Source organism: Arachis ipaensis, chromosome B10 (genome assembly GCF_059453495.1).
Source record: "Arachis ipaensis isolate K30076 ecotype BB chromosome B10, ASM5945349v1, whole genome shotgun sequence".
In the NCBI taxonomy this organism is placed as follows: domain Eukaryota; kingdom Viridiplantae; phylum Streptophyta; class Magnoliopsida; order Fabales; family Fabaceae; genus Arachis; species Arachis ipaensis.
In genome coordinates this window covers 36,111,037-36,122,539 of record NC_142435.1, presented here as the reverse complement: position 1 = coordinate 36,122,539, position 11,503 = coordinate 36,111,037, and the positions used below count along the sequence as shown (strand labels likewise).

At 42.4% G+C, this 11,503-nt stretch overlaps 1 non-coding gene across 1 annotated transcript; it reads left to right on the top strand.

Moving 5' to 3' along the window:
• The first annotated feature begins 11,062 nt into the window (after positions 1-11,062).
• On the top strand, positions 11,063-11,170 carry LOC148579687 (small nucleolar RNA R71). Its single transcript, XR_015896782.1, has one exon. It is a non-coding gene; the product is annotated as a small nucleolar RNA R71 (small nucleolar RNA).
• Positions 11,171-11,503: the final 333 nt, after the last annotated feature.

Below are 11,503 nucleotides of genomic sequence, written 5' to 3'. Positions count from 1 at the left end.
TATGTTCCAGTTCCACGGGCAGGTGACATGCCTTACCATACACGAGTTGGTATGGGAGGTCCCTATAGGGGTCTTGAATGCTGTTCTGTAAGCCCACAGAGCATCATCCAAGCTCTGTGCCCAATCCTTTCTACGGGTACTTACTGTCCGTTCTAGGATTCTCTTTAATTCTCTGTTAGAGACTTCAGCTTGCCCATTAGTTTGTGGATGATATGGAGTAGCCACCTTATGGCGAATTCCATACCGAACCATGGCAGAGTAAAGCTGTTTATTGCAGAAGTGAGTGCCCCCATTACTGATTAGTACTCTAGGGACACCAAACCTGCTAAAGATATGTTTCTGGAGGAATTTCAGCACTGTTTTAGTATCATTGGTGGGTGTGGCAATGGCCTCAACCCATTTTGATACATAGTCAACTGCCACCAGAATATAAGTGTTTGAGTATGATGGTGGGAAAGGTCCCATGAAGTCAATTCCCCATACATCAAACAACTCAATTTCCAAGATTTCTTGTTGAGGCATGGCGTAACCATGAGGCAGATTACCAGCTCTTTGGCAACTGTCACAGTTACGTACAAACTCTCAGGAATCTTTATAGAGTGTGGGCCAATAGAAGCCACATTGGAGGACTTTGGTGGCTGTTCGCTCACCTCCAAAATGGCCTCCATATTGAGATCCATGGCAATGCCACATGATCCTCTGTGCTTCTTCTCTAGGCACACACCTACGGATTATTCCGTCTGCACATCTCTTAAAGAGATAGGGTTCATCCCACAAGTAGTACTTTGCATCAATAATTAATTTCTTCTTTTGTATCCTGTTGTACTCCTTGGGTATGAACCTTGCGGCTTTATAGTTTGCAATATCGGCAAACCATGGTGTTTCCTGAATGGCAAATAAATACTCATCCGGAAAAGTCTCAGAGATCTCAAGAGAGGGGAGGGGCGTCCCTTCTGCTGGCTCTATCCGGGACAGATGATCAGCCACTTGGTTCTCTGTCCCTTTTCTGTCTCTTATTTCTATATCAAACTCTTGCAGAAGCAACACCCATCTGATGAGCCTGGGTTTTGAATCCTGCTTTGTGAGTAGTTATTTAAGAGCAGCATGATCAGTATACACAATCACTTTTGATCCTACTAAGTATGATCTGAACTTGTCAATGGCGTAAACCACTGCAAGTAATTCTTTTTCTGTGGTTGTGTAATTTTTCTGGGCATCATTTAAAACGCGACTAGCATAATAAATGACATGCAGAAGCTTGTCATGCCTCTGTCCCAATACTGCACCAATGGCGTGATCACTGGCATCACACATTAGCTCAAATGGTAACGTCCAGTCTGGTGCAGAAATGACTGGTGTTGTGACCAGCTTAGCTTTCAGCGTTTCGAACGCCTGCAGGCACTCTGTGTCAAACACAAATGGCGTGTTCGCAGCTAGCAGATTGCTTAGAGGTTTTGCGATTTTTGAAAAATCCTTTATAAACCTCCTATAGAATCCTGCGTGCCCCAGAAAGCTTCTGATTGCCTTAACATTGGCAGGTGGTGGTAATTTTTTAATTACCTCTATTTTTTCTTGATCCACCTCTATTCCCTTGTTTGAAATTTTATGCCCAAGAACAATCCCTTCAGTCACCATGAAGTGACATTTTTCCCAGTTTAAAACTAGGTTGGTCTCTTAGCATCTTTTCAGAACAAGTTTCAGGTGATCAAGACAAGAGCTGAATGAGTCTCCATATACTGAGAAGTCATCCATGAAGACTTCCAGAAATTTTTCCACCATATAAGAGAAAATAGAGAGCATGCATCTCTGGAAGGTTGCAGGCGCATTACACAGCCCAAATGGCATCCTTCTATAAGCAAACACTCCAGATGGACATGTGAATGCTGTTTTCTCTTGATCCTGAGGATCTACTGCAATCTGGTTATAGCCTGAGTAGCCATCCAAAAAGCAGTAATAATCATGACCTGCTAGTCTTTCTAGCATCTGGTCTATGAATGGTAAAGGAAAATGATCCTTTCTGGTGGCTGTATTGAGCCTTTTGTAGTTAATACACATGCGCCACCCTGTAACTGTTCTTGTAGGAACCAGTTCATTTTTTTCATTATGAATCACTGTCATGCCTCCCTTTTTTGGGACGACTTGGACAGGGCTCACCCAGGGGCTATCAGAAATAGGATAAATAATCCCAGCCTCTAGTAATTTGGTGACCTCTTTCTGCACCACTTCCTTCATGGCTGGATTTAGCCGCCTCTGTGGTTGAACCACTGGTTTGGCATTATCCTCCAATAAGATTTTGTGCATGCATCTAGCTGGGCTTATGCCCTTAAGGTCACCTATGGACCACCCAAGAGCTGTCTTGTGTGTCCTTAGCACTTGAATAAGTGCTTCCTCTTCCTGTGAATTCAAAGCAGAGCTTATGATCACTGAAAAAGTGTCACCTTCTCCCAGAAATGCATATTTCAAGGATGGTGGTAATGACTTGAGCTCGGGTTTAGGAGGTTTTTCCTCTTCCAGAAGAGATTTCAGAGGCTCTTTCATGTCCTCTAAATCCTCCAAGTCAGGCTGAACATCTTTAAAGATGTTTTCCAACTCTGATTCGAGACTCTTAGCCATGTTGATCTCTTCTACTAAAGAGTCAATAAGATCAACTTTCATGCAGTCTTTTGATGTGTCAGGATGCTGCATGGCTTTGACAGCATTCAACTTGAATTCATCATCATTGACTCTTAGGGTTATTTCCCCCTGTTGGACGTCAATGAGGGATCGTCCAGTTGCTAGGAAGGGTCTTCCTAGAATGAGAGTAGCACTCTTGTGCTCCTCCATTTCCAGCACAACAAAGTCAGTGGGAAAGGCGAATGGCCCAACTCTGACAATCATGTCTTCAATCATGCCTGATGGGTATTTAGTGGAGCCATCAGCAAGTTGGAGACATATCCTGGTTGGTTTAACTTCTTTAGTTAAGCCAAGCTTTCTAATAGTGGATGCAGGTATTAGGTTGATGCTTGCCCCAAGATCGCATAAAGCTGTCTTGGTGCATTGACCTTCTAATATGCATGGTATCAGAAAACTCCCAGGATCTTTAAGCTTCTCAGGAAAGCTTTTCAGAATGACTGCACTGCATTCTTCAGTGAGGAGAACTCTTTCTGTTTCTCTCCAATCCTTTTTATGACTCAAGATCTCTTTCATGAACTTAGCATAAGAAGGTATTTGCTCAAGTGCTTCTGCAAATGGAATCTTTATTTCAAGAGTCCTGAGATAATCTGCAAAGCGAGCAAATTGCTTATCCTGCTCCTCTTTCCGGAGTTTTTGAGGATAAGGTATCTTGGCTTTATATTCTTCAACCTTAGTTGCTGCAGGTTTATTGCCTACAGAAGTGGTTGAAGAAGCCTTTTTAGAGGGGTTGTTATCAGCATTTGTGTGTGTCTGATCCCTCACTGGCAATTGAGTGCCAGAGTTAGAACTGGAGTGACGTTAGATGCCAACTCCTTGTCTGTTCCTGGCGTTTGAACGCCAGAATTGTGCCCATTTTGGGCATTCAGCGCCAGATCCTGCCCATTTTGGGCGTTCAACGCCAGATCCTTGCCCATTTCTGGCGTTGAACGTCAGTCCTGAGCATGGTCTGGGCGTTCAGCGCCAGCCTTCCACCAAATTTCTGGCGTTTTAGTTCTAGAATTACTTTTCCCTGGGCTCTTACTGTCCTCAGGTGAATTTTGGGTGGTTTGCTCATTTCTTAGCTTTTTGCTGCGTTGAGGTGGGGTATTTAATGTTTTCCCACTTCTTAATTGAATTGCTTGGCATTCTTCTGTTATTTGCCTTGACAGCTGCTGCTTTGTTTGCTTAAACTGTTCTTCCATATGTATATTAGCCATCCTTGTCTCTTGTAGTCTATCTTTGAATTCGGCTAACTACTTTGTTAGAAAGTCCAATTGCTGATTGAATTCAGCAGCTTGTTTTACAGGACTGAGTTCAGCAGTTACTGTCTTAACCTCTTCTTTCATGGAAAGGTCACTGCTTAGGTACAGATGCTGATTCCTGGCAACTGTATCAATGAGCTCTTGAGCCTCTTCAATTGTCTTTCTCATGTGGATAGATCTACCAGCTGAGTAATCTAGAGACATCTGAGCTCCTTCTGCAAGCCCATAATAGAAGATGTCTAACTGAACCCACTCTGAAAACATTTCAGAGGGGCATTTTCGTAGCATCTCTCTGTATCTCTCCCAGGCATCATAAAGAGATTCATTATTTCCTTGTTTAAAGCCTTGGATGTCCAGCCTTAGCTGTGTCATCCATTTTGGGGGAAAGTATTGATTCAGGAATTTTTCTGTCAGCTGTTTCCATGTCCTTATGCTGGCCTTAGGTTGGTTATTTAACCACCTCTTAGCTTGATCTTTCACAGCAAATGGAAACAGTAATAGTCTGTAGACATCCTGATCTATTTCCTTATCATGTACTGTGTCAGTGGTACGCGGAATCGTGATTACACTTTAATTATGTAAAATTCATTGCTCTTTCTTTCCCTGGAAATGGCGCCAAAAACATGATGCCAAGACCATAGTTCACAACTCCGTGTAACTAACCAGCAAGTGCACTGGGTCATCCAAGTAATACCTTACGTGAGTAAGGGTCGAATCCCACAGAGATTGTTGGTATGAAGCAAGCTATGGTCACCTTGCAAATCTCAGTCAGGCGGATATCAAACAGTAATGGGTTTTCGAAAATAAATAATAGAATAGGGATAGAGGTGCTTATGTAAATCATTGGTGAGAGTTTCAGATAAGCGAATGGAGATGCTTTTCGTTCCTCTGAACCTCTGCTTTCCTGCTATCTTCATCCAGTCAGTCTTACTCCTTTCCATGGCTGGCTTTTATGTGATACATCACCATTGTCAACGGCTACTTTCGGTCATCTCTCAGGAAAATGATCCAATGCCCTATCACGGCACGGCTAATCGTCTGGAGGCATCACCTTTGTCAATGGCTTCATCTTATCCTCTCAGTGAAAATGATCAACGCACCCTGTCACGGCACGGCTATTCATCTGTCGGTTCTCGATCATGCTGGAATAGGATTTACTATCATTTTGCGTCTGTCACTAACGCCCTGCAATCGCGAGTTTGGAGCTCGTCACAGTCATCCAATCATTGAATCCTACTCGGAATACCACAGACAAGGTTTAGACCATCCGGATTCTCTTGAATGCCGCCATCATTCTAGCTTACGCCACGAAGATTCTGGTTAGGAGATCTAAGAGATACTCATTCAATCTAATGTAGAACGGAAGTGGTTGTCAGGCACGCGTTCATAGGGAATGATGATGATTGTCACGTTCATCACATTCAGGTTGAAGAGCGAATGAATATCTTAGAAGCGAAATAAGATGAATTGAATAGAAAACAGTAGTACTTTACATTAATCTTTGAGGAACAGCAGAGCTCCACACCTTAATCTATGGAGTGTAGAAACTCTACCGTTAAAATTACATAAGTGAAAGGTCCAGGCATGGCCGAGATAGCCAGCCCCCAAAACGTGATCAATAGATCAAAAGATAATCCAAAGATCCAAAGATGTCTAATACAATAGTAAAAGGTCCTATTTATAATAAACTAGTCACTAGGGTTTACAGAAATAAGTAATTGATGCATAAATCCACTTCCGGGGCCCACTTGGTGTGTGCTTGGGCTGAGCTTGAGTGTTGCACGTGTGGAGGTCCTTCTTGGAGTTGAACGTCAGTTTTTGTGCCAGTTTGGGCGTTCAACTCTGGTTTTGGATCCTTTTCTGGCGCTAGACGCCAGATTTGGGCAGAGAGCTGGCGTTGAACGCCAGTTTGCGTCATCTATTCTTGGCCAAAGTATGGACTATTATATATTGCTGGAAAGCCCTGGACGTATACTTTCCAACACAATTGGAATCGCGCCATTTCGAGTTTTGTAGCTCTAGAAAATCCACTTTGAGTGCAGGGAGGTCAGAATCCAACAGCATCAGCAGTCCTTCTTCAACCTCTGAATCTGATTTTTGCTCAAGTCCCTCAATTTCAGTCAGAAATTACCTGAAATCACAGAAAAAAACACGAACTCATAGTAAAGTCCAGAAATATGAATTTAACATAAAAACTAATGAAAACATCCCTCAAAGTAACTAGATCCTACTAAAAACATACTAAAAATAATGTCAAAAAGCGTAAAAATTATCCGCTCATCACAACACCAAACTTAAATTGTTGCTTGTCCCCAAGCAACTGAAAATCAAATAGGATAAAAAGAAGAGAATATACTATAAATTCCAAACTATCAATGAAACATAGCTTCAATCAAATGAGCGGGACTTATAGCTTTTTGCCTCTTGAATAGTTTTGGCATCTCACTTTATCCATTGAGGTTCAGAATGATTGGCATCTATAGGAACTCAGAGTTCAGATAGTGTTATTGATTCTCCTAGTTCAGTATGATGATTCTTGAACACAGCTTCTTTATGAGTCTTGGTCGTGGCCCTAAGCACTTTGTTTTCCAGTATTACCACCGGATACATAAATGCCACAGACACATAATTGGGTGAACCTTTTCAGATTGTGACTCAGCTTTGCTAAAGTCCCCAATTAGAGGTGTCCAGGGTTCTTAAGCACACTCTTTTTTTACTTTGGACCTTGACTTTAACCGCTCAGTCTCAAGTTTTCACTTGACACCTACACGCCACAAGCACATGGTTAGGGACAGCTTGGTTTAGCCGCTTAGGCCAGGATTTTATTCCTTTAGGCCCTCCTATCCACTGATGCTCAAAGCCTTGGGATCCTTTTTATTTGCCCTTGCCTTTTGGTTTTAAGGGTTATTGGCTTTTTGCTCCTGCCTCTTGGTTTTAAGAGCTTTTGGCTTTTTCTGCTTGCTTTTTCTTTTTCTATTTTTTTTCCTTATTTTTTTTTCTGCAAGCTTTGTTCTTTGCAGCTTTTTCTTGCTTCAAGAATCATTTTTATGATTTTTCAGATTATCAAATAACATGTCTCCTAGTCATCATTCTTTCAAGAGCCAACATATTTAACATTCTTAAACAACAACTTCAAAAGACATATGCACTGTTCAAGCATACATTCAGAAAACAAGAAGCATTGTCACCACATCAATATAATTAAGCTAAGTTCAAGGATAAATTCGAAACTCGTGTACTTCTTGTTCTTTTGAATTAAAACATTTTTCATTTAAGAGAGGTGATGGATTCATAGGACATTCATAACTTTAAGAGATAGTTACTTACTACTAATGATCATGTAATGAAGACACAAACATAGATAAGCACATAACATAGAAAACGAAAAACAGAAGAAATAAGAACAAGGAATGAATCCACCTTAGTGATGGTGGCGTTTCCTTCTTGAGGAACCAATGATGTCCTTGAGCTCTTCTATGTCTCTTCCTTGTCTTTGTTGCTCCTCCCTCATTGCTTGTTGATCTTCTCTTATTTCATGGAGCATGATGGAGTGCTCTTGATGTTCCACCCTTAGTTGTCCCATATTGGAACTCAATTCTCCTAGGGAGGTGTTGATCTGCTCCTAATAGTTTTGTGGAGGAAAGTGCATTTGAGGCATCTCCGGGATCTCATGGTGATGAGCTTCATACGCCTCTTGAGCTCCATGAATGGGCTCTCTTGCTTGCTCCATCTTTTTCTTAGTGATGGGCTTGTCCTCTTTGATGAGGATATCTCCCTCTATGTCAATCCCAGCCGAATTGCATAGGTGGCAAATGAGGTGAGGAAAGGCTAACCTTGCCATGGTGGAGGACTTGTCAGCCACCTTGTAGAGTTCTTGAGGTATAATCTCATGAACTTCCACCTCTTCTCCAATCATGATGCTATGGATCATGATGACCCAGTCTATAGTAACTTCAGACTGGTTGCTAGTGGGAATGATTGAGCATTGAATGAACTCCAACCATCCTCTAGCTATAGGCTTGAGGTCCAATCTTCTTAGTTGAACTGGCTTGCCTTTGGAGTCAGCCTTCCATTGAGCTCCTTCTACACATATGTCCATAAGGACTTGGTCCAACCTTTGATTAAAGTTGACCCTTCTAGTGTAGGGGCGTTCATCTCCTTGCATCATGGGCAAGTTAAACGCCAACCTCACATTCTCCGGACTAAAATCTAAGTGTTTCCCCCGAACCATTGTAACATAGTTCTTTGGATCCGGGTTCTTACTTTGATCATGGTTCTTGGTGATCCATGCATTGGCATAGAACTCTTGAACCATTAGGATGCCGACTTGTTGGATGGGATTTGTTAGAACTTCCCAACCTCTTCTTTGAATTTCATGTTGGATCTCCGGATACTCATTTCTTTTGAGTTTGAAAGGGACCTCGGGGATCACCTTCTTCTTGGCCACAACATCATAGAAGTGGTCTTGATGGGCTTTAGAGATGAACCTTTCCATCTCCCATGACTCGGAGGTGGAAGCTTTTGTCTTCCGTTTCCCCTTTCTAGAGGATTCTCCGGTCTTAGGTGCCATCAATGGTAATGGAAAAACAAAAAGATTATGCTTTTACCACACCAAACTTAGAATATTGCTCGTCCTCGAGCAAGAAAAGAAGAATAGAAGAAGAAGAAAAAGAAATGGAGGAGAGGGAGAGTGGGAAGTGTTTCGGCCAAGAGGGGTGTGTTGTGTGAATTTGATGAAGAATGGAGGGCTTTATATAGGGAAGGGAGGGGGGTTAAGGTTCGGCCATATGGGTGGGTTTGGGTGGGAAATTGGTTTTGAATTATGAAGGTAGGTGGAGTTTATGAGGTGGGTTTATGGGGAAGAGTGGATGGATGTGAGTGGTGAAGAGGTGATGGGGAAGAGAGTTTGAGGTGATTGGTGAAGGGTTTTTGGGGAAGAGTGTTTATGGGGTTGTGTGAAAGAGAGTGGTGAGAAGAAGTGAGTGGAGGTAGGTGGGGATCCTGTGGGGTCCACAGATCCTGAGGTGTTCAAGGATTTACATCCCTGCACCCATTAGGCATGTAAAAATGCCTTTGCACACAACTCTGGGCGTTCAGCGCCAGGTTGGTGGCCATTTTGGGCGTTCAACGCCCATTTGTGTGCCATTTCTGGCGTTGAACGCCAGAACCATGCCTGTTCTGGCGTTCAGCGCCCAGAAGCTGCCCATTTTGGGCGTTCAGCGCCAGAACCATGCTCTGTTCTGGCGCTGAACGCCAGACAGATGCTCCTCCAAGGTGTGATTTTTCTTCTGCTGTTTTTGATTCCATCTTCAATTTTTATATTTATTTTGTGACTCCACATGATCATGAACCTACAAAGACATATAACTAAAAAAAATATAGTTAGATAAATAAAAATTGGGTTGCCTCCCAACAAGCGCTTCTTTAATGTCAATAGCTTGACAGTGGGCTCTTATGGAGCCTCACAGATGTGCAGAGCTTTGTTGAGACTCTCCAACACCAAACTTAGAGTTTGGATATGGGAGTTCAACACCAAACTTAGAGTTTGGTTGTGGCCTCCCAACACCAAACTTAGAGTTTGACTGTGGGGGCTCTGGTTGACTCTACTTTGAGAGAAGCTTTTTCTGCTTCCTCTCCATGGTTGCAGAGGGAGATCCTTGAGTTTTAAACACAAGGGAGTCCTCATTCCATTGAAGGACTATTTCACCTCTGTCAACATCAATCACAGCTCTTGCTGTGGCCAGGAAAGGTCTTCCTAGGATGATGGATTCATCCTCTTCCTTTCCAGTATCCAGGACTATGAAATCAGCAGGGATGTAAAGGCCTTCAACCTTTACTAACACGTCCTCTACTTGTCCATAAGCCTGTTTTCTTGAATTGTCTTCCATCTCTAATGAGATTTTAGCAACTTGCACCCCATAGATTCCCAGTTTCTCTATTACAGAGAGGGGCATGAGGTTTATCCCTGAACCAAGGTCACACAGAGCCTTAAAGATCATGGTGCCTATAGTACAGGGTATTATGAACTTTCCAGGATCCTGTCTCTTCTGAGGCAATGTCAGTTGATCCAGATCACTTAGTTCATTGATGAACAAGGGAGGTTCAACTTCCCAAGTATCAATGCCAAATAATTTGGCATTCAGCTTCATGATTGCACCAAGAAACTTGGCTGTTTGCTCTTCAATAACATCCTCATTCTCTTCAGAAGAGGAATACTCATCAGAGCTCATGAATGGCATAAAGAGGTTCAATGGAATCTCTATGGTCTCTAGATGAGCCTCAGAGTCCTTTGGTTCCTCAGAGGGAAGCTCCTTATTGATCACTGGACGTCCCAGGAGGTCTTCCTCCTTGGGATTCACGTCCTCCACTCCCCTTGTAGGATCGGCCATGGTGCTTATGTCAATGGCCTTGCACTCTCCTTTTGGGTTCTCTTCCGTATTGCTTGGGAGAGTACTGGGAGGGATTTCAGTGATCCTTTTACTCAGCTGGCCCACTTGTGCTTCCAGATTTCTAATGGAAGATCTTGTTTCATTCATGAAACTTACAGTGGCCTTAGACAGATCAGAGACTAAGTTTGCCAAATTAGAAGTATTTTGTTCAGAGTTCTCTGTCTGTTGCTGAGTGGATGATGGAAAAGGTTTATTATTGCTAAACCTGTTTCTTCCACCATTATTAAAGCCTTGTTGAGGCTTTTGATCCTTCCATGAGAAATTTGGATGATTTCTCCATGATGAGTTATAGGTGTTTCCATAAGGTTCACCTAAATAATTTACCTCTGCTATTGCAGGGTTTTCAGGATCATAAGCTTCTTCTTCAGGAGAAGCCTCTTGAGTACTGTTGGATGCAGCTTGCATTCCATTCAGACTCTGAGAAATCATATTGACTTGCTGAGTCAATATTTTGTTCTGAGCCAATATGGCATTCAGAGTATCAACTTCAAGAACTCCCTTCTTCATAGGCGTCCCATTACTCACAGGATTCCTTTCAGAAGTGTACATGAACTGGTTATTAGCAACCATGTCAAAGAGTTCTTGAGCTTCTGCAGGTGTTTTCTTTAGGTGAATGGATCCACCTGCAGAAGTGTCCAGTGACATCTTTGATAGCTCAGATAAACCATCATAGAATATATCCAGGATGGTCCATTCTGAAAGCATGTCAGAAGGACACTTTTTGGTCAACTGTTTGTATCTTTCTCAAGCTTCATAGAGGGATTCACCTTCTTTCTGTCTGAAGGTTTGAACATCAGCTCTAAGCTTGCTCAGCTTTTGAGGAGAAAAGTACTTGGCTAAGAAAGCAGTGACCAGCTTATCCCAAGAGTTCAGGCTGTCTTTGGGTTGAGAATCCAACCATAATCTAGCTCTGTCTCTTATAGCAAAAGGGAAAATCATGAGCCTGTAGACTTTAGGATCTACTCCATTAGTCTTAACAGTATCACATATCTACAAGAATTCAGTTAAGAACTGAAAAGGATCTTCAGATGGAAGTCTATGAAACTTGCAGTTCTGCTGCATCAGAGAAACTAATTGAGGTTTCAGCTCAAAGTTGTTTGCTCCAATGGCAGGAATGGAGATGCTTCTTCCATGTAAATT